Source organism: Mus caroli, chromosome 6 (genome assembly GCF_900094665.2).
Source record: "Mus caroli chromosome 6, CAROLI_EIJ_v1.1, whole genome shotgun sequence".
NCBI classification, from domain to species: domain Eukaryota; kingdom Metazoa; phylum Chordata; class Mammalia; order Rodentia; family Muridae; genus Mus; species Mus caroli.
In genome coordinates, this window is record NC_034575.1 from 37,288,499 (window position 1) to 37,310,714 (window position 22,216).

Here is a 22,216-nt window from a genome sequence, read left to right on the forward strand (position 1 = left end):
ACGGTCCTTGGGTATATGTCAAATATGTTAGTATTTGCTAAGTTCCACGACTTTTTGTTTGTTTGTTCTATTCATAAAAGCTCTGTGGAAGCCACAGTTAAACACAGCAGCCTCATCGCCTTAGGAAAGGAAGAGGTAAATGGTTTGTCTTCATATGAATTTTCATCCTTTAAAATTGTTCCCCCATGGTTGCTCTCCTCTTTTGTTGGTGCTAACTGTAGCCCACTTTGAACTTGCCACGTTCTCTTTCAGCAGAAAAGGTATTCCAGGCACAGTCTGGAAAATGGGGAGAAAGCAGACATTCTAATCCTAATTCTAATCCACAAAGCAGTCCTGTAGACTTAAACATGGTTTTTCCTGTGAAGGAATTATGGAAGGGGAGGTGGGGCCATCTTGGGAGAAGGGATTTCTCACAGCTTGCATTCCAGGCCTTAAAACACAGACTTACATATATGAGATCGGAGAATGCATTTCATTCCCTTGATGTATTCCATGGATGTATGACTGAAAGACTGTGTGAGGGTATGGGTATATCAGGGGATACTTCTCAGTAACAGCTAGCCTAGCCTGACCTTGCCTTAACATCAGAAACACAATTCTCTGTGTCTTCTCTTTTCCATATCTTTTTCCACTAAGAAACCTTTCTTTTTCCTTATACATTGGCTTTTTATTTCTCACAATGTCCATCACATTCTACTAAACCAGAATTCAAATGGACTCAGTTTTTTCTTTTGCACTCCATCGTGGGACATTTTCCACTACATCCTTATTAATTTGAACTTAAGAAACAGTTTCATTCACACGTATGAAAGAATGCTTAATGCACATGGAAGAATAGACAATAAAACGATAAAATCACCGTTAAAAAGTTAAACTTCCATATGAGACTCACAACATCAACACTCCCAAGAAAGTATCTCCCAAGCCTCCACCTTGAATCCCTCCTTTCCACCCTCCTCTTTATCTTATAGGAGTAAGATAAAAACTTGGCTTTTACTGTTCCATATTCCAGTCTCACCACACTCGTTCCTACAGTCCAGGGCTGGCTCTCATGGGTCTGGTTCCCTCTAGCTTCTTCATTTTTCTTTTCTTTTGTTTGCTCCCACATTAGTTCACTTTCCCCACTGGGTAACTAAAAACAAGGGAACTGAGGATTCTGACCCAGGAGTGAGGAGACCTGCCCTTTGCCGTCAGAAGCTCAGGTGCTGCCTTCATCCACCTAGCTGTGAGTCCATCAGCTTGCCCCCGAGGGGTTCTATCAAATACAGTGGGTGATAAAGGTCTTTCCACACCACCGGGGGCAGTCACAACTACGCAGGAGCCTGGCGAAGGCCCTCTCTCCTCCTTCCTTTTCCTCTAATGGCCAGTCTTTAGAGCATGTGGGTGACGTCAGGAGGTGGGGGCGCAGGAGGAGGGAGGTTCGGCTAACAGAGGAGGAGGGCAGCCAAGTGGAAAATCTCGGCTGCGGATTCTCAGGCCTCTGGACTAGGACTGCCCTCTCTAAACACACCCACACCTCAGGTCCCTGTGAACAATGCCCAGTGGGCTAGCGATCTGGGTCCTAATGATCCTGTTTGTCAGGTTGAATAAACATTGGGGTGGAATGGTGCTCTATCACCAGCTACCTGTGTGACAAGCACGCCCTGCCCCCTCCTCTGAAGCCGCTCTTTAGATTAGATGCGACCACTGCTGGTGGGGCCTGTCTGGAACTCGCCCACACAAAGCGGTAGCACACAAACGTCACTGTCAAACCAAGGCCAGCAGCAGTAAGAACGCTAGGTCGGGGGTGTGAGTAGGATGCTCAGCCACCACAGAGCAGAGCAAATTCACCAAGAGAAGGTAGGCAGGAAGCCCTAGGACACCTCTGCCCAGATCTGGACACACCCAGGCCCGCAGCGCCCAGGTCCCTCACAGGTCTCTAGCGTCCCTGGAGTAGCACTGGCTTCCCGCCCCACTTGCCTCCAACCCGGAATCCAGTCCTGGTCACAGGCTCCTTTGCCCACGGACTGTTCCTGCGGGCCACTCACCCTGCGATTCCACCAGGCAGCTGTGTTGGCCCTTCTAGGACCGCACCAGGAGGGCTGAACAGGGGATTCTCGGCGGAGCACCAAGGCGCCTCCGAGCAGCCGCCGAAAGCCTGGAGCTTAACGGGGAGGAGAACCGAGCCAGAGGAGAGGAGGGGTTCCCAGTCAGTCTCCTCCCCACTTCCTCCGGGCTGGAGTAGGAGCCCGAGGGGCGGTGCTTGGCAAGAGACAGCGCTTCTTTGTGTAGCTGGCTCAAGCAACAAGGCATTGAGGTGGATTAGGGACACCCCTAGAGGAGGTTTCATCCCAGCAGTGTGGATGGTTATTTTTATTAAAACTTTTCTATTTACAAATAAGGTAAAGGATGAAAAAACACAAGGCATGTTCATTCTGTGACTTATTACATTCTATGGTTACACAGAACCTACATTCCTGTAAAGTTTAGGATAGATGGACCTTGGTATATTGCTCAGGGAAACACACGAATTTGCAGGGATTGTTGAATTCGCTTTCGCTTTTTGGAGGGGAGATGAGAAAGGAAAGAGACCTTTCTAACTATCCATATTGTTTAATCTGGGAAGGCACTGTATATAACTTTACTGATCTCACTGTGTGTGACTGGTAAATTCAAAGCAACATTTCAAAAGAATACTATACAGCTGAAGTACATTATTCCGGGAAGTTTTTCCTCCCCGACAATCAGCTGACTTCTCCTTGAGTTTTCTGGTCCTATCTGTGTGATGACTCCAACTGCTGATGGTGCCAGGTCTAGCAACTAAAATGCAGAGGAGAATATCATCAGTGGGGCTGATTCAAATCAAAAGTGCTGCACTTTTCCAGCTGTGTGGTTTTAAGACACTCAATCTATGCCTCTTTTATTTTCTGGGAGATGGGGGGTCATAAACACCTATAGCACAGATAGAAAGTTTAAACAGATGGGCTGATTCTTGTTTTTAAGTGAGTACCAGACATAAATAAATAAATAAATAAATAAATCAGACAGCCCAAGATTCAGTGGTGTGTGTGTGTGTGCCTTTGAATCCAAGTAGGGTTGTGATCTACACTTCCTTTCCTCATCTCCTTTTAATAGATTTTCTTCCAAAATAAATACTATGAATGCCACACAAAGAGCCTTAGGCAGATGAGCTCAGTGGCCCAGTTTAGTAAACGGATCAGCTAGAAAAAAATCAAATAAGCAGAGTCCAGGTCCTACCAGGTAAAGGCCATTCAAGAGGCAGGAAGTATAATCCCTTTTTTTGTCCAGGTCCCAGGCTTCCTAGCTCCTAAAGGAGGAAGCTGTTGACATGTTCATTATTAAGTCCCATCCTGATCTGAGATGTCAGGATAAAACCTCTTAATGAGTTTGGGGGGTGGGAGCTGGGGGGGTGCAATCGGCAAGACAAAGGTCAGAATTAAAATGCTTGCTGTGTATGTAAAAATAAATATAAAAGGTAAAAATTATATGGGAAGAACACACGCCAATTTGACTCCAAGGATGGGGCTATGAGGCTAGGTTTCAGAAAAGGGTCATGGGGGTTTGGTGAGGAATATGAAGGTGACAAAATGTCAGCATCTGAAAAATTACCTTTTCATCATGTCACTATGAAATATTTCATAATGAAAAATGTCTAATGGCAGAAATTATCAGACTTTTGTTAATTAAGTTTGAGAGGGGAAAAAATAAATCAACACATTGAACAAAAGTGGGAGAGGCAGAAACCACAGACTTCTCTTTTGACAGAAACCAGCTTCCTGGGCCCAGCAAGCCCTCAGGCCAGAGCTCCTAGCTGTGTTAGCATTCCAGGCTCCCAGGCAGGGACTTAGTCAACTTCAGTCTTCCACCCAGGCTACAGCAGACCCAAGAAGCCCTTACTTAACCCAGATCCTGTGCCCTGCCATACTATGGTTCTAGAAACATCGTTTTAGAAACATTCTTCATGGGTCCAGCAGTTCCCTCCCCCAGGCCACTAGCCCCATCCCAATGGAAGGGCAGCTATCCAGCAGAGGTGTGTGACAAGGAAGTAGAGCAGATAGCCTAATAAATCAGTGGGTGGTTGGTTGGAGGTGGAAGGGCTGGTCCCGGGAGCCAACTGGCCACTTCGGGATGATGGCGGAGCTCCACCAGTCACTCTGGTTTGCTCAGGGCCTTCCTTCTTAGTGCCAGTTTCTGATTCTAGTTAAGACCCCAGGCTAGGAGCTTATCCTAGGAGTGCAGCAGGAAAGACTGATTTTAAAGATTAACTGTCACTATGTAGAGGAGGCTAGCTTTGACTTGCTTCTGCCCTCCTAGAGTTGAAGTTAGACTATACCTCCCTCCTTGTCCAGTGTAATAAGTCTTTATGTTAAACAATACACAACTGTTTCCAAGGATGAATTGTATCTCTATATATTGACACTCTTAAGAGTGTTCTGGAGTACACTGGTTTCTCTTCCAACCTGTGTTTCTGCCTTCCCTCTTTTCTCTCATCCTTTTTTCTTCTCTCTTTCTTTTATTCCTTTTCTTGTCTCCCTTTTCTCCCTTTCTCTCCCTTTCAAGATCATGTTATTATATGCATATAATCACACACATCATTAAATTTATTTTAAAAAAACATCTAATCATCTAATATAGTTAAATAGTTTTAATTATACTAGAAGCATGAAAATTATATAGAAACTTTGTATCAAAGTATTAGAATTAGTTACTTCAGACAAGAAAGTGAATTACTTATAAGTTTTGCCCCCTCCTCCCAATTAGTATTGCTAAAAAGCCTTGGCTGGCGTCCAACTCTTGAACCTCCCACCTCAGCCTCCAAACTACTGGGATTACAGTCATGTATCACCATGTCTGGTATAACTGTGTAATTCTTATTTTCAATACTTATTTTTCATGCACTTCATTAACATTTTAATAATTATATTATTTTAAAATAAAATCAAATAAACCTAATCAATTAAAAACTAGATTAAAAATTCCTGGCAAAACTGCTGGTGCTGATTTTATGAAGCCTGTATCATGGTTTTTTGAATTTTGTTTCTAGTTCTAACTCTTTTAAAATTGAGGATGGGATCCAACACCCAACCTTATAGCCATGACTGGGCTTTGTGCTATGCCCTGCTTGAACCTTGTCTGTGTATGCAGCATGTGGTTGCAAGGGCAGAACCCTCGGGGGAAGCCACTTATGCACCAAAAGCTGAAGGAGGTCTGTGCTGCTCCTACACATTCTCCAGCCTCCCACCCTTCAACATCTCTGTCTTTATTTCCTTGGTACCAGGTAGAAGAAGCAGTTCCCAGATTGAATCTTTATAGGACAGCAGATTCAATGGTTAAAGGGTACAAAAGTATCAGATTGCATTATTTAAGACTTCATAACAATTCCCCAATCTGGAGGAAGTATAAGTTAACCACTGTGCTTTGTTTGCCTTTTAGTTTCTCATTTTATCCAGGTCATATACTGGTGTTCCACAGTGAGATAGTTGGTATCAACTCTCAGCTTGATGAGAAGTAGAATCACCTGTAGAATCGCCTGACAGATAGGCCTCCAGGCATCCCTGTGTAGGATTATCTTGATTAGGTTAACTAGGGTGGGAAGGCTCTCCCACAATGGGAGGCTCCATTCCCTAGTCCAGCATCCTGCACTATATAAAAAGTAGAAAGTGAGATGAGCACAAATCCTCACCATTTTCTGCTTGCTGATTGCTAGGACAACATAACAAACTGCTACTGTGACTTCCCCAACATAAGTAATCTCAAACTGTACACACACACACACACACACACACAAATGAAACAAAACAAAACTTTCCTTAAGTTACTATTGTCAGTGTATTTTATAATAGCAACAGAAAAGCAGCTAATGCACATGGTGTCCACTGGATTGATAGAAAGGATAAATGGCTGTAGGTGAGGAAAGAAGTATACAGAATCATTTCTGAGTAATACCAACAGTTGTCAGATGTAGAAGTTACTACAAGTTCATTTTCATTTGATTTTCCTCCTACATATATCTCTAAACACCTTCTAAAACTTTTTTCATTTTATTTTAATATTGAGTGGGTTTGCAAGTGCATGCCTGTACATATTTGAGTGCCCGTGGAAGCCAGAAGAGGAACCCCCAGAGCAGGAGTTAGAGGTGGTTGTCAGCTGTTCATTGTGGATGCTGAGAACTAATCAGAGGACCTCTGGAAGAGTAAGCAAGCACTTTAAACCATTGAACAGTCTTTCTGGCATCTCTGTGCCTTCTTTAACACACAAGCAGGTTCTTTTCTCTTCCTCTGTCACAGAGTCTATGCTACTAAATCAATTTTAAGTTTTATATACCCTTTCTTATATCCTGAGTTCCCTTGTTTTGCTTAAGGTTTTTTGCCCTCCGTAGCTCTGAGTTAGGGACAATGCCACAAAATTCTGAAAGTGCTGACATAACTCTTGAGACATTAAGTCTATGTGCTCTGCCATATGTGAGTAAATAAACAATCCAAACTACAAAATATTCTTTAAAGGTATTAGCTCAACTCTTACACTGATGAATTCTCTCAATTTTTTTTCATTGAAAATTTTATGCTCCTACTTTGACATGGAAAAATGCTATTACTTGCTAATCACGCTTAGGTCTCTACCCCAAAGAACTGCATACATACATTTATATAAAAACCATACACTAAGCAGAATCTATAATACTGTAAAACTGAAAGATACTCAGTTCTTCTTTCCCTGCCTTCTCATGCACTGTGGCATCCAGCTGTTACCTGAATACTATCAACAATAGTGTTCATATAAATTATTGTATATTTGTAATAAATATTGTGCTGCAGCAATGAGTCCAATATGGATGAATGTCACCAAGTGCAGTAACAGATTACATGCTGCAGAAATGTGGTGGTTTGAATGAGAATGACCGTATAGGCTCATATATTTGAGTGCTTGGTAACCAGGGAATGGAACTGTTTGAGAAGGATTAGAAGGAGTGAATGTGTTGGTGTAAATAATGGTCTTGCTGGAAGAAGTGTGTCACTGGAAACAGCTTTTTTTCTAAGTTGTCTTGGTCATGATGTCTCTTCCCAGCAATAGATACAGGAGTATATTTACAGTACAGTGGTTTACATATGAAGTGCCCACCCCAAAAGGGTCATTAGTTGAAGGCTTGGTTCCCAGTTCGTGGATGACTGGGCTTAAATCATAAAGGTGCTCACTTCGGACTCTAAATTGAATGGGCTATTAAGAAACAGGGCTTAGTTAGAAGAAGTGGGTCACTGAATGAGGACCTATGTGGTCAGACATACCTTGTGTCAGAGCTTTTCTTTTTATTCTTCTTTGCTTCCTGGTTAAGATGTCATTAGTAAGTTTGCCCCAGTATGCTTTATCACTATGGTCTCTCATTCTTGGCTCAGCCTATAGCAAAGGAGTAAGTCTACCATGGACTGAAACCTCGAAATTCACCAGCTTAAACAAGCCATTCCTCTTTTTAATTGTTGCTCTCTAGCTAGTATTTGTCACAGAGACAAGTCTAAGACATTTTTAAAAAGTCTAATAAATTTAAAAAAGGAAAGTCAACTTTAAGAATAAAGTTTAGAATAATGTTCACTTTTAGATAAGATAGCGAATGGCCCAATATGTACTGTGGCTTACTCTTAATTTTTTTTATATTGTTTCACTTGTTATTTTTAAACATTTAATTGCTGAACCAAGGATGTGTTAAGTTTGCAAAAATTCATAAAGCTACATAGACATCCACATTTCACAGATGTATACATCTGTATAGCAAGTATTATGCTAACAGTAGGTTAAGGGGTCTATTTTTATTTTAGTTCTGGAATTATATTTGATTAGATACCCCATGTTAAACCAATAATAAAAGATTATAAATACAACATATAAATGTGTCATTATGATATGAAAGTAAGGAATATACAAAGCCAAAATAAAGTAAAACTAGGGAACACTGTAAAAAGCAAGTGGAAGAGCTTTCACATGTGTTTGAAAAACCTTGGATAATGAATGAAGAGAAGATTTTAGTATAGCCAGGCTAGGATGGTATGAGCAATTTGTAAATGGTGTAATTGAAGGCTCACTCACTAGAAGACTATTCCTAGAAGAAACTACTGCAATTTGCCTATCTTAGTTTTCCCGGAGGAGAGGGAAAAACCTTTGAGACTCATATTAACCTTGCATCAGTTACTCATTTGGATTTGGAATCTGAATGTTGGCTACTTTTACTAAAACTCTAAGAGAATAAAATAACTTTGAATAATCTAGCTGGAAATATTTGAATTATGTAGAAACTAATAATTCTGGAGAAAGTCAACAATTTCTGGAGAAAGTGAACTTCAATGTATATAAAGAATTGCTACAGAGAATAAGATTCCACACAAAAGGGGCATTCACAATAATAGTTGTATAAAGTCAATAGACTTTCTAGGAAGCAAAGGACCATAAAAGGAATCATAAAAAGTAGGGTATCAGAAACAGTTAGAACTTGGAGACTTGTTACATAGAGAACATAAAATAATCACATTTAACAGACAGAAAAGAACGGAGACATCAAAACAAATATGAGCATTAAAAAGCTATACTTATAAGATATCAAACAGAATCAGAAATGAAGGAACGGCATAGTTAAAATAAAATTCTAAATAAAAACGTTGAATACATAAAATGGAAGAATAAACAAAATTAAATGTAAATTATTGCATTAAATCCAGTACAGAGGAAAATTAAGTAAAAATTATTAAACTGGATTTAGAGTAGAGTAAAGCAAAGGAATATGGAAAACACAAAAAGGAATAAAAGATATGGAAGGCACAGGAAAAAATTTAATATGTACTTGGTCTGACCTCTAAATAAATATTAGAGAAAATTATACCAAAGTTACTTTTGTGAGAGAGGGGGAGAGTAGGGGGGGAGGGTATTGGGGACTTTTGGGATAGCATTGGAAATATAAATGAAGAAAATACCTAATTAAAAAAAACAAAAAACAAAAACAAAACAAACAAACAAAAAAACAAAGTTACTTTTGCCAGAAGTGCTTAACATTACTTTTCTAGAGTTCATGAAAAAAAACCCAGTTCTCAGATCTATGAAGCCTAACACATTCAAAGAGGGTAGATGGTTTTTTGTTTGTTTGTTTTTTGTTTTTGTTTTTTTGTTTTTGTTTTGTTTTTACAAATGTATACCATAGTGAACCCAAAGGCATAAAGAACCAATCAGTGTGCTGATGGGTGAATAAGAGAAATTCCAGTGGGTAAAAAGAGTTGGGATTATTGAGACATAGCTGATAGCTAGACTTCACACAACTTTCTCAGAAACAAGAAGACAATACAGTGATATTTCAACATAAACAAAAGAAAACAAAAAACCAGGTGTAGTAAGTATGGTTTCTATTGCTGTGAAGAGACTCAATGACCACCCCAACTCTTATAAAGGAAAATATTTTACTGGGGCTGGCTTATCGTTCAGAGGTTTAGTTCATTATCGTCATGGTGGGAAACAGACAGACATGGTTCTGGAGAGGAAACTGAGAGTTTTACAATTGGTAGGCAGCAGGAAGAGAGAAGGACACTGGGCCTTGCTTGAGCTTCTGAAACTTCGAAGCCCACTCTCAGTGACACATTTCGTCCAACTAGACCACACCTCCAATAATGGCACTCCTTATGAGTATATGGGGGCATTTCTTTTCATATCACCACATTGGGTAATCTGGAATATACAGCCAGCAAACTATATTTTAAACATTTTTTCAGGCCAACAAATATTGAGAATTTATGAGATCTGATTAAAGGAAATTCTAAAGAATGAATCTTAAGAAAGGAAGACAAGACGATGATATGAGAGATAAACAAACCAAGATGTAATACATAATGCTGAGAGATCAGCTGTTCTAGTTTTAAGAATGCTATCTTTGGGGTAAGACCCACTGAAGACAGCAAAAACAGACAAACAAACAAACAACAACAAAAACAGGAACCATAGAAAGCCTATTCCAAAGAATAAACAACTCAAGGCCCTTGATGAAGGATTCCAGAGACAAATCCTCCAGAGACAGGAAACACAGGACTCACCTTTCCTCTAACTCTGCCCACTTGAACATTTTTTCCACCCACAGTGCTAAATAACCCAGGCTTCTATCAGTCCCATTAGTTCAAGATTAACAAACAAAATGGAGTTCAAAGAGAGGCCTCAGAAACAGAACTTCAGAGAATAAATAAAAACTCTTACACGCAGATTTCCTATGACACTTGCAGGCAAAGACTCCAATAAATCTTGCCCAAAAGTCATTCATTTCTGTAGCTGAAAGATGGTAGTGGACATCAAGCTACAACAAAATGGCTTTTGTACACATGTTGTGCTTTCACTCCACACAGAAGAAAAGTCATAATTTATCTGTAAGGATAACACTTTAACCACAAAGATTATGTTTTCACTGCAAAGTTACACCTGAAGTGAGCCAGTAATAACAAAAAATAAGTTTGATAGTTTCTTTCTAGAGCAATGCTTTTCAACCTTCCTAATGCTGTGACCCGTGATTATAGTTCCTTATGTTCTAGTGACCCCTTCCAACCATAAAATTATTTTTGTTGCTACTTCATAACTGTAATTTTGCTACTGTTATCAACTGTGTTTTCTGATGGTCTTATGTGAAATGAAAGGGTCATTTGAAGCCCAAAGGGGTTGAGATCCACAAGTTGAGAATTGTTGTTCTCAAATATTTTTGTACCTCTATCTCCAATATTCTTGGATGGCAAAAACATCAGCTAGAATCTAGAATTTTTCATCAACAATGTCTTAAACTCAGTAAAAAGTTGAAAGAAGCTAAGAAGTAGAAAATGCTGCCTAGATAAAAAACAAAAACAAAACCAAAACAAAATAAAACAAATAACTAAAACCAAAACCAACCAAACAACCAAACAAACAACCAACCAAACAAACAAACAAATAAACAAACAAAAAAATAAAAAAACCTACCTTCTAGTAGGTAGGGGATGACTCAACAATTAAGAGCTGGTACTACTATTACAGAGGGCAGGAGTTCAGTCCCAGCAAGGCTGTTCACTGCCACATGGCTTCAGGGGATTTGACCTCTTTCTCTGGTTTCTGCATGCACCACACCCACATGTGCAAACATACAGGCAATCCATTAAAAACAAATCTAAAACAAGAGCTGAAAGTGAGACATGGCAAGAAGCTACAAATATATACAATTGGTGTTCTATGGGAAAGGAAAGAAGGAGAAGCAATATGTTCATAATTAATATCTGAGAAGTACCCAAGACAGATGAAAAACATTAAGACACAAAGAGCTCTATATTCCCTGAGCAGAATAAACAGAGAGGAATAAATCCACACTCTTCACAGTCAGCTGCTGAAATCCAAATTTACAGAACAGATCTGAAGACAAGCCAGAGGTAAAGACACTTTCTTCTCCAAGAAACAAAAACACAGCTGGCTTTCAAAAGAAATGATGGAAGCAAGAACAGAATCGCATAATAGAGTTGAACAAAAGAAACAATAAAATCTGCCAGCCTACAATTCTATGCATAAAGGCAAAATAAAGACATTTCTGGATAACTATAGTCTGGGCAAAACTGGGAACAGCAGAATACAGTACAAGAGCTACTCAAAGGAGCTCTTCAGGATTAAGCAGAACTATCCTAGAAAGACAAAGCACACTGTGGGAAGAAACAGCATACTGTAAGGAGGAAACTATGTAAGATGTACACAAGTATTGGCTTTTTAAAAAAATAAACAAATATCACATCTTGTGGTAAGGTATAAAGCAAAATCAAATATACGACTAACACATCTGAATGACTAGATTCATGGAAATGAACTGGATTATGATCTTTGTTTTAAAATAGGAAAAAGTAATAATTTGCAATGACAAAGACTGTGGCAAGCTGCAATATGTATAATTACCATTAAAACTGGTAAAATTATGTTATTCAAAAATAATGTAGGGACTGGGAGATGGCTGAGTCAGTGAGAGTACTTGCTCTCCAATGATGAGGAACTGAATTCAATCCCTAGTACTCACTTAAATATCTGGGGTGGGGGGGATTGGCAGAACACATATCTGTAACCCCAGTGCAGGCAGCGTAGCAGAAATAGCAAGTCCTGCATTCAGTGAGTTACTGTCTCCTCAGGGAATAAGACGGAGAGTGATACAGTAAGTGTGCTCCCCTAACTCATGTGTGATGTACCCACAAAGCACACAATTCACATCTATACAAGTAATATAGAGGAAAAACACTATAAAATACTTGATTCCAGTGGAAGCAAAAAATAAACACAAGCACAAAGAGAAAACAGGGCTCAATTAAGTAGACTCCAATCCCATTGTTAGGGATCTGTTTGTTTCCCTCCAAAGCTCACTTGCTGATACTCAAAGTGACAAGGACATAGAGACTTTGGGTGGCAACGTAAGTTTAGATAATGGCATAGTTTAGATAATAATGGCAAAGTTTAGATAACGCCACCAATGTTGAATACCTGTGGTTAGTTTTCTTGCAGGAAGAAAAAGAGACTAAAGTTCCCTCTCATAGATGGATGAACATACAGTGCGATACAGTAAGGAAGCAACTAAGCATAGGACAGATTTATGGAACTAGAGTTTTCTTAACCAGGACTCCAGCACTAATTCCAAGGGCTTAGCTTTAACTATAAAAGTTAAAGGTTATTAGCTGGGTGCTATGGCTCACACCAATAAGGCCAGTACCTGGAAGACTGAAGAAGCAACCTTGCTGTGAATCTGGGGCCAACCTGGGCTACAAAGTGAGACTTTGTCTCAAAGTATGTTAATTTTTAAAAATATAATTAAAATTAAGTAAAGTAAAACAGTTATTTTTATTAGAAGTTTATCAAAGTAAAAGGCAAGCAAAAGGAAGAAGATATTTCAAATTCATTAATACAATGAAAAATTCATATGTATATCCAAAATACAACAAAACCATGTCTTACCCTCAAAAGAACAAAACACCTGAAGACTTTATAAAATAGGAAATCTAAAAGGCCATGAAAAAAAATACTGTTTAATGTAATGAGTCATCATTTAGTACATGTTAAACCTTCAATAGATACTTCTATCAGTCCTTGAAGGCTAACCATGACAGTGGTACAATATCTACTGGTGAGAAAGATCTGCAATTGGTGGGACTTACACACATTTCTTATGACACTAGACAGCTATAGTCATTCTGCAAAAACTGTTTGTCACTATCTACTTGGAAGAATTAGACGTATGTTTAAGAGTAATGAGGATTTATGTCTATTAAAAAGATAGATTCATAACTGTTTCCTTTGAGATGGACAGAAAAAAAAAAACAAAAGAAAAAGTCCATCAACATATGCGTACATATGTTTATGCATATATGCACACATATATGTGTGTGTGTACTTATAAACATACACATGAAGTTGGAAAGAGAACATGCAGAAGAAGTTGGAGGGAGGGGAATGCTTTAGTTACGATCAAAGTACATAGTATACATGTATGAAATTTTGAAAAGAAATTTTAATGTAGAAAGATAAAATTTGTTAAGCTGTACAGCTGACCCAGGTAAACTTCTATCATAGGTAATTTATACCTAATTTTTTATTAGAAATAAACAAATCTGTCTTTAGAAGACAAATAAATAAGGCAAGCATCAGGCACAAGATCCTTGATTTGATCTTGATTGCTTTTTGTTTTGTTTTGTACGTAGTCTTAACTTGTCTATGTAGACCAAACCAGCCTTGAATTCATAGAAAGTGACTTTCCTTTGCCACCTGTGACACCACACCCAGCTTAAATTTTGATTTTTAAAGTAAGATTGATAGCTCTCCAGGATTCCTGCATCCAATTCACCAAAATTAACTAATAAAATATCTTATACAAAGCAAATTTTTGTTGTCCTACAATAAGAAATGGCAAATTTACCTTATAAGGGGAAATTTTAGCATAAGGTACTGTATGCAATAATTCTTACAGATAAAATTTTGATGAGGATGCATAGGATTAGAACATAAAACATTTTAAAGGTATACATATGGCATCACATAATTAAACACTATACATTCCTTCCTAGCTCAAAGAAAATTTGGTTTCAATCCTAATTTTAATAACTCAAAGGAATTGGTATCCTACTAGAATCTACTGTGAGTTGGGCTGCATTTACTACATGATGATAAAAGATGCTTTTTTATGATCAGTTGGAAATTGAAAAATGCATTTCTGAACTAAGGAGATGGCTCGGTTGATAAAGTTCTTCCACGAAAGCATAAAGCCCTGAGTTTGAATCACATCATCAAGATAAAAAGCTGGACATAGCAGCATGTGTTGTTAATTCCAGGACCTGGGAAACAATGGCAGGTTTGTATCTGCAGCTGACTGACCAACCAAAATAGCCCAAATGGTGAGTTGCAAGTCCCAATGAGTGGCCTTGTCACAAAACCCAAGACAAACAGATATTGTAAAGCGATGCCTAAGAGTTGACCTCTGACTTCTGCATGTATATATGTGCACTTTTTTTCACATAAACATGCACACATGGCATGCACACACACAAGACACATTTCTAAAGAACTGCTTACAAAAATGGTTATGGGATATAGCTAAAAATGTGGCAACAGAAACTTAAAACTTTAAAAGCCTAGAGAGAAAAGTTCAGAATTAATGAGATAAGTACACAAAATTAGGGCTTTAACATAAGTAAAAACTAATGAGATTAAAAGTGTGTGTGTGTGTGTGTGTGTGTGTGTAAGAGGCAATAAAGTATGCAAAATTATAGGAAAAAGAAAGTGGGAATACTTTACTAAAGAAAAGGTCATCGCAATAGAACATAGAAAGATTTAAACTGAGGATCATAGGATCAGAGGTAAGGAGGACACAACATCTGCCCCAACACTGGGAGTAACTGGGACCAGTGGGACCCAGGCACCCAGCATCTCCACCCTACCAGTGGCACAGGTTCCTTCTGGTATGGGCTATTGCCCTGAGCAGACTTTGGGCTCAAACTCCACTTCCAGTCCCATAACATCCAGAAGAAGCTCCATTCCTAGGTGCCCTAACACGCCCAGGACCACAAGATCACAGGAGCTTGGTCATACCAGGAACTCAGGGTCCCAGAGGCAGCTTGACTCCCAGGAGCTCTGACACACCCAGGATCACAGGATCCCAGAATCACAGGATCACAGAAACAGCTGAACTCTGAGGGGTTCTGACACAACCAGGATCACAGCAAGGACAGCCTCCAGTCAGATATAGTGAGGGCAGGTAGCACTAGAGATAATCAGAGAGCAAGAGGCTAGCATTAAGAACATAAGCAACCGAAACCAAGGCTACTTGGCACCATCAGAACCCAGTTCTCCCACCATAGCAAGTCCTATATATACCATCACACCAGGAAAGGAAGATTCGTATCTAAAATCACTTCTCATGATAGTCATAGAGGACTTTAAGAAGGGCATAAATAACTCCCTTAAAGAAATACAGTAGAACACAGGTAAACAGGTAGAAGTCCTTAAAGAGGAAACATAAAAATGCCTTAAAGAATTACAGGAAAAAATAGCCAAACAGGCAAAGGAACTGAACAAAACCCGTACCCTCAGAGCTCCTTGGAACTAAACCACCAATAAAAAAAAAAACAAAAAAACAAAACACATGGTGGAACTTGTGGCTCTAGCTGTATATGTAGCAGAGGATGGCCTAGTTGGTTATCAATGGGAGGAGAGGCCCTTGATCCTGAGAAGGTTCTATGCCCCAGTATAGGGGAATGCCAGGGCCAGGAAACAGGAGTGGGTGGGTTGGGGGACAGCGGGAGGGGGGAGGGTATAGGGGATTTTTTGAGAGGAAACTAGGAAAGGGGCTAACATTTGAAATGTAAATAAAAAATGTCTTATTAAAGAAAAAGGAAAAAGATCATGTAACATATAAAGGCAGATCTAATAGAATTACACCAGACCTCTCATCAGAGACTATGAAAGCTAGAAGATCCTGGGAAGATGTCATATAGACTCTAAGAGAACATAAATACCAGGCCAGGCTACTATACCCAGCAATACTCTCAATTACCATAGATGGAGAAACCAAGATATTCCATAACAAAACAAAATTTACACAATATCTTTCCATAAATTCAGCCCTACAATGGATAACAGATGGAAAACACCAACACAAGGAGGGAAACTACACCCTAGAAAAAGCAAGAAAGTAATCTATCAACAAACCCAAAAGAAGATAGCCACATGAACAGAATTCCAACTCAACAACAAAAATAACAGGGAGTAACAATCAGTTTTCCTTAATATCTCTTCACATCAATGGACTCAATTTCCCCAAAAAGACATAGTCTAACAGACTGGCTACCTAAACAGGAACCAGCCTTTTGATGCATACAGGAAACGCACCTCAGTGACAAAGACAGAAACTACCTCAGAGTAAGAAGTTGGAAAACAATTTTCTAAGCAAATGGTCCCAAGAAACAAGCTGGAGTAGCCATTCTCATATCAAATAAAATCAACTTTTCACTAAAGTTATAAAAGAAAGATAAGGAAGGACACTTCCTACAGGCCAAAGGAAAAATCTATCAAGATGAACTTTCAATTCTGAACATCTATGCTCCAAATGCAAGGCCACCCACATTCATAAAAGAAACTTTACTAGAACTCGAATCACACATTGCACCTCACACAGTAATAGTGGAAGACTTCAACACAGCATTCTCAGCAATGGACAGTTCATGGAAACAGAAACTAGACAGAGACACAGTGAAACTAACAGAAGTTATGAACCAAATGGATCTAACAGATATCTATAGAACATTTCCTCCTAAAACAAAAGAACATACCTTCTTCTCAGCGCCTCACGGTACTGTCTCCAAAACTGGCCATATAATTGGTCACAAAACAGGCCTCATCAGATACAAGAAGATTGAAATAATCCCACGCACACTATCATATCATCACGGACTAAGACTGGTCTTAAATACCAACAAAAACAACAGAAAGCACACATACACTTGGAAGCTGAACAATGATAACTTGGTCAAGGAAGAAATAAAGAAATTAAAGGGTTTTTAGAATTTATTGAAAATGAAGACACATCATACCAAAATTTATGGGACATAATGAATGCAGTGGTATGAGGAAAACTCATAGCTCTAAGTGCATCCAAAAAGAACTGGAGAGAGCTACACTAGCAGCTTGACAACACACCTGAAAGTTCTAGAACAAAACGAAGCAAATATACCCAAGAGGGTAGATGGCAGGAAATATCTCAGGGCTGAAATCAACAAAATAGAGACAAAAGGAACTATACAAAGACTCAATAAAACTAGGAGCTGGTTCTTTGAGAAAATCAACAAGATAGATAAACCCTTAGCCAGACTAACCAACCAGAGGGCACAGAGACAGTATCCTAATTAACAAAATCAGAAATGAAAAGGGAGACATAACAACAAAATATATCTTAAAAATTCTGTTTGTTGAATATTAACAGTTGAAAATATTAAGATTATGTTGTACAAAAAGGAAAGATTTAAACCAATAATGAATTTTGGTAATGTTTTTAGTAATACTGAGTTTTATTTTATTTTAGTAATACTGAATACATATGCACAATTTATCAAAATTGGATCCATAAGAAATAATGGATCCTAAATAATCCTGTAATTGTATTTTTAAATAATGAAGTTGCTTTATTTTGGTTAATTTACAAACAAAAGCATACAGCTAGTTTAAGAAAAGCATTCACTAAGTAATTGAACCAACAAGCCTAAAATCCCCTGAACTTCAACTCCAGAAGGTTTTACTATTCAAGGATTAGATAATTGCAATATTGTGCAGATTTTCTTTAACAGAGCCAAAGAAAAAACATTACCCATGCTATTTTGAGATGATACCAATGGCAGATCAGAACAGTACAGAAAGCGATAAGTATAGACCAATACTAGCTTACATAAATGTAAATAATGCTTGTCTCAGTGTGCTATTAATAAATGCCATGACATACACACTAGAGATACACTGATATTCTAGAGACTTCAGCTAGCTTACTGTTAGAAGTTAAATTCTATGCTTGCCACCAAAATATATTTGAAGAGAAAGAGTTACATGAAACCTTTTGTTTTTAAAAGGGTTGTTTTATTTTGTTTTGTGTATATGTGTTTGCGTGCATGCGTGTGAGTGCAGAATTCCACAGAGGTGAAAGGTGTGGGCTCCCCTGGATCTGGAGTTACAGCCTGTAGTGAGCTACCTCCAATCCTAGATAAGGAGGAGTATATATACTCTCAATTTTTGAGCCTTCTCTGAGCCCCTTGGATTACATCATGCTTCCAACAGCCACAGAAACAATTGATGAAACATTCACTTATGACAAACTTACTCACCAAATAAAGAATTTACCTGATAACCATGATAGAAGCTATTTTTAAAGTCTACATAATAAAACCTTTCTAAGCAGTGTACAGATGGGCCTTGCCAAAGCAGGAAGGAAGGAAAAAGAAATTAAAAGATTAAAGATTTGCAGATAAAGAAAGAAACAAAGTTGTCATGATTTTTAGATGATATAATTGTTCATGTTGTCATGATTTTTAGATGATATTATTGCTCATGTGGCAAATTTGAAAGCAGTTACTGGTAAATAAAATGGCTCTTTAATTATATCAAATTTGATTGACCAGAAATTAATATATAAAGATAAGTATAGTAATGAGAGTAGGGAGCTTTAAATAAATTTATACACATATGGAAAACTTGATTCATGCAGACCAGTGATGTGGGGACAAGTGATGATCTTCATGGAATAAACAGCAAAGTAATCCGTTTTCATGTGGACTAAGCCTGAATGGCAAATGCAAAACCATTGGAAACCATTGGAACCCAGTACAATAAGTTACTTTAGAATCCCAAGGATGCAACTGTGTGCTCTGTATGTGCCTTGGTGTGTGTGTGTGTGTGTGTGTGTGTGTGTATGTGTCTTGTATGTGTGCTCCCACTTGTGGAGGCCAGAGGTGGTTGCCAGGCGGTTACAGGGAGTTGTGTGTTACCTTTCAATGCTGAATTGCCAATTTTCAGCAAGGGGAGTATTGCCATGAAAAGCTGAGCCATTTCAGCCCAATGAATTACACAATGCTTTCAATAGCCACTGAAACAATTAGTGAAATTATTTTCATTTTATTTACGGAGGCAGGGTCTCTCTCTGGACTTAAAGTTGAGAATCTGATAATTTAGCTAATAAGCTTGCTTTGAGGGTGGGGCGAGAGGTGAAATCCCTTCCTCTTTATATTAGTATTATTTGTGGCTACCACACTTTCCCACCTTTTCTATGGGAGCTTGGTAGTCCAGCTTTGATCTTTCCATTTACACAGCAAGGGCCTTTATCCACTGAGCCATCTCTCCCACTCCTTGAATATACAATTCTTTTTTCTCCCCTTTCTCTCTTGAAGATACAATTCTGAACAAATGATAAAAGAAAGTTCCAGTAACTTAAACGTAAAAATTTCACTGAGCAGTCTGGAAGCAGACATTTGTAGCACATACAATGACTTAGATATTGACTGAAACATGGATTGTACAAAGAAAAGACTCCAACGAGTCAATTAGGTACAGAAAAACAACTGAATTTGTTATGACAGGTCTGTGGAACATCAAGATTTCTGACCCTTTGCTGGAGGGAGTGCCAAATAGTTTGGCACTTGAGGAAGAACTTGGAAATAACCTATTAAAGCTGAATATATATGAATCCTATGACCTATTTTTTCTACTCTTGGAAGCACACTCTAAAAAAGCACTTGCACACATAGTCATGGGTGTTAAAAGGACATTATGTGGTTGCCAATGGTAGGTAGTCATTTTAATGTTTGTCTGCAGGTGTCCATTCTCATGTGAAATCCATCCCTTGGGTATATATATATAGGGTGGGGTGGGAGGGTCAATCACTTCTAAAGAACAGAAGTGACAAAAATAGATGCCATTTTTGAGATTAGAGAAGAAAAAGGTATTCTGGTTCTTGTCTCTCTTTTGGCAAACCCTCACTCTAGGGTTGGGGTAGAGGGAACAAAAAATTATGTCACAGCAAGCCTTTGTAATGAGGCCCCCACTACAGAGAAAGACATGCCTGGCCCAAATCAGGGAGATCCCAAGTTTACAACAGCCCTGTGTTAGCTCCAATGAGCCTTGAGTCAGGCTGAGCCAATACCCCTTTACTACAGCGTGAGAACCTCCAGACTCCAGTCTAGATCCACAGAAACTGGCAGGTGGCAAAGAAATATTAGAAGTGGCTTTGTAGTTGTTTATTATTGATCTTATACTGTTATGTGTTGGGATAGCTTGTCACATTAAAAAAAAAGAATACATTCCCCCAAGTGAGAAACCTAAATGGTCAATGGTAGAATAACTATAGGGTATTAAACCAATTAGAAATAAAAATGAAAGAAGTATAAGCAAGGATTAATCCTAGAGCTATAAGAATATACGGGATAATATTCATGAATGATATCATGACAAAATCATAAAGCAACCCATGTATGTCTTACACATAAGAGTAGAACTATGAAAACGGCGTAGTTGAAAGGAAAATCGCGAAGGATGCCAAGTCTCAGGCAGGGAAGGGCAGAAATGAGATCCTCCATTATGGTATTCAAGCCTTATTTTTTTACCCACAAGACAGTCAAGCGTTTATTTCACTATCTTGTAGATTAGACCACTTTGGAATGATACGCATTCTTTTTATTCTTAAGTCTTTAAAGCAACGCAAAACAGAGTGAAGAGCTAGCTGAAACGCAATCACTTCGCAAATCCTTTGGAGAATGGACAAATGGTTAGCGGGTCAGCCCATAGACAAGAGACATTGGTTCATCTCTTTAAGGGATTCTTCCTCCACGTTTCCACGATTGTCTAATTGACAAGATCCTTTTTTCCCCTCTTCCATTTTTGCCCTTCATTTCAGGTTGGGCCAACCCAGGAGGCCTGCTGGGGGGTTGTGTATCTGCCAACTGGATAATCTAAGCCCCTGCTGCTGCAGGCCGAAGGCGGTCCAGACCTGCGTCTTCCAAGAAGCCCCACACCCATTTCAGCAGCACCCTGCCCACATCCTCCCACCCACCTCTCAGAGCAAATATACTCCAGGCCCTTGGGTGCTTAAAGGACATGGAGAGGACTTTTACCTGGGGGCGGGTAAAGGAGGCTAAGCAGGGACTGTGGCCCTTAAAGAATTCTGTGTGGAGTCTCCTTCCGCAACCTCTGAGGTTCCTTTGATCAAATCCCAAAGGCTCCCTGCTGAACACAAACCACAAGGAAATGGGGAACGGCTGGGAGGGGGTTCCTGGCTGGCGAAGGGATAACAATGCAGGAAGACTGAAGGAGATATCTAAAGCAGCGGAAAGCTCAGAAAGAGACAGAGAGGAAGGTCTCAATGTGGAATGCATCAGCCACCTCCGCACGCCCGTGTTGCCCACACCAGCCCCCCACGCAGCCCCAGGCACTCGCCACCTCCTGCCCCCTTTCCCGCGAAGTACCCCACCCTTCTGGCAGTGGCCTTTGTCATCGCAGGCCTCTCCTGGTGCAGACCCTATCACGGAGCCAGACTCACTCTGCGTCGCTGTTCCCTGAAGTGCTGATTCGGAGGCACAACAGCAACGGAGGAAGCTTCCCAAGGGGAAGAAGCTTCGGGCCTGCAAGTGAATAGGCGGTGGACCAGTGGCTGGGGGACGTGGAAAGTCACTGGTAGAGAAGGGGGGAGCAAGCAATGGGCCGTCCTGAGAACTGATTGGCTACACGGGATGTGGGCGGTGCTTCGCTCTCTGCCCCCAGACCTTAGAGGCTCTCCTTTATGTCAATTTCTGCTCTAAGGCTTGGATGTGCAGCTGGCCAATTTCTAAAATACATACATACATACATACATACATACATACATACTACATACATACAGCTTAACACTGTGAACAAATAAGGCATTGATAAAACAAGAGAGCTTTATCAGAAATTATACACAATTATATTAAGAGAAGAATTAAAGCTATGGGTCCTATATTAAATTTAATGAAAAAGTCAAGTGTTGGTAGAAGAGAGTGTGACTACACTTTGTTATATCCCAGACATCTGGAGTTTGAAGCTGCTGCATCTTCCTAGTTTCATAAACTAGGAAGTATGAGTGAATAGTGGCTGCTACAACAAATTGCCAGACAAGGAGGTGAATTAAGCCACACCCTTCCGACAGCTTACAGTTCTGTACATCAGAAGCCTG

The 22,216-nt window shown here is 39.4% G+C and overlaps 1 protein-coding gene across 6 annotated transcripts in view; it reads right to left on the bottom strand.

The window, feature by feature from the left end:
* Tcaf1 (TRPM8 channel associated factor 1) overlaps positions 1-21,720 on the bottom strand; it is a 44,805-nt gene extending 23,085 nt beyond the window's left edge. For 2 of the 6 annotated variants that reach the window (XM_021164910.2, XM_021164912.2), the window contains exon 1: positions 21,563-21,714. The gene's annotated coding sequence lies outside the window, so the exon portion shown is untranslated. Of the gene's footprint in view, positions 1-2,027; positions 2,196-21,137; positions 21,247-21,562 lie in introns of those variants that run through there. The other 4 variants (XM_029478648.1, XM_029478649.1, XM_029478647.1 and 1 more) reach the window with 4 other exon arrangements.
* Between the last annotated feature and the right edge of the window lie 496 nt (positions 21,721-22,216).